Source organism: Nothoprocta perdicaria, unplaced genomic scaffold (assembly GCF_003342845.1).
Source record: "Nothoprocta perdicaria isolate Ctin4 unplaced genomic scaffold, notPer1 scaffold_40, whole genome shotgun sequence".
NCBI classification, from domain to species: Eukaryota; Metazoa; Chordata; class Aves; order Tinamiformes; family Tinamidae; genus Nothoprocta; species Nothoprocta perdicaria.
Window position 1 is genome coordinate 449,246 of NW_020455644.1, and position 1,977 is coordinate 451,222.

The window sequence follows — 1,977 nt, forward strand, 5'->3', positions numbered from 1 at the left end:
CCTTCGACGAAGGTAGAGGTATATGAGCACATCAAAGGAAAGCTAAATCCATTGGGGTTTCTCCACAGAGAAGGGAAGGCTGGTGAGCTGGGTAGAGAGGAACCTCATGAAGTTCCATAATGGGAAGCACAGAGACCAGCGCCTGGAAAGGCGTAACTCCAGCATCGTTATGCAGCAGGACGGGTTGGGGGGTGATGCACTGGAGACCAGTTCTGCGGAGAAGGACTTGGGGTCCTAGCGGACAACTCGTTGCCCAGGAGGCAGCAGGGTGCCCTTGTGGCCAAGAAGGCCATTGGGATCCCAAGGTGCATTAGGAAGAGTGTGGCCAGCAGGTCCTCCCTCCTCTGCTCAGTCCTGGTGAGCCTACATCTGGAGCGCAGTGTCCAGTATGGGCTCTGGAATACAAGAGAGAAGTGGAGCTACTGCAGTGAGTTCTGTCTGCCGAGGGCTGCTAAGATGGTTTGGGAACTGGAGCATCTCTCGTATGAGAAAAGGCTGAGAGAGCGAGGCCTGTTTAGCCTGGAGAAGACTGAGGGAACAGTAAAGTCAGTTAGATAGTTACCARTACGTGTAAGTATCTGAAGGGAGGGCGTAAAGAGGGGGCCTGACACTTTCCTGCAGYTCCCAGTGATAGGACAAGAGGCAGCGTGCATAAACTGAAACACAGGAAGCTCCRTCTAAACATTGGGAAAAAATGTGTTTTACTGTGAGGGTGACTGAGCACTGGCACAGGTTACCCAAGGAAGTTGTAGAATCTCCTTCCTTGGAGACAGTCAAAAGTCATCTGGACACAATTCTGGGCAATGTGCTCTATGTGACTTGCTTGAGAAAAGGCGGTGGACTAGGTCCCTTCCCACCACAAACATTCTCTGATTCTGTGAAAGGAGTTCCTGAATACGAGTGCGGAGAGCCCCAGGACTGAAAGTGCATGGGAAGACCAGGCTAGAGCTGCTCTAATAACCTACAAGAATCCCAAGAGCAGATGGTGAATGGCATTAAAAGCAGGAATCCCACAAGGACTTCAGAGGCAGGAGCCTGTGCTCAGTCCTGCAGGTTGCCCGGAGGCCACACAGAGCTCTGGTCCCAGCACCCGTGTTTGCAAACTTGCAGTGCCCCACTTGCATGCACAACCACCCCTGCAAATTGCAGATGTCTGCCTTGCCCAGCAGCAAGAGCTCGGCTTCTGCACTCCTATATCCGTTCCTCAAATAGCGAGGGGTGCAGTATTGGTTGGTCAACATTACACAAGTACGGTGTCTAGTCCTTAGCACTCGGCCATGAACAAATACACAAGATCCCAGAGACACGAGCTGCACAGGCAGGGAAGACTCGCTTTGCTGTTGTTCCAAGCACTTAGCTCGGTGTCCTCAAGGCATGCGGCTAATACAAATCGCTGCTCGTCTCCTCCTTTGAGCCTGTTGGCCCAAATCAACTCTCAGGAAGGTGGGCAAAGTGGGCTGAGCTCAGGTAGTTCGGATTTGTGCTTATTCCATCAAAACCACCAGCCAGATGGCAGAGGGGGCACCTGTAGCGCGGGGTTCCCCCTGCCCCACAGCTGGTCARGAGCAGAGCACACGAGCACCCCTTGGCCTGCCAAACAGGCAGCATCTCTGAGGGAGCGTGGAAGTACAGGGCAGGCGTGAGGAGACCCGGGGGCATGAGGAGGACAAGATGCTCCAAGGAGRTCAGGGGGAGCGGGAAGGCCCTGGGTGGGTGAGGGGGTGCGTGAAGGCCCCCGGTTGGTGACGCTCCAAGGAGGTTAGGGAGAGCAGGAAGGCCCCGAGCCAGTAAGGGCTGGGATGTGGCGGTGGACACCGCACTGCTGCAGGGAAGCGGGAAGCGCCACCAGCTCTCCTTCCTGGAGGGGTGGTCCAACGCTCCCGCACCGACCCCCTTATCCCAAAAGAAACTTGCCCCCCCCTTTGCCCACCCGGGCCCCCCCCCCCGCGGGACCCTGCCAGGCGGACGGGCCCCCGC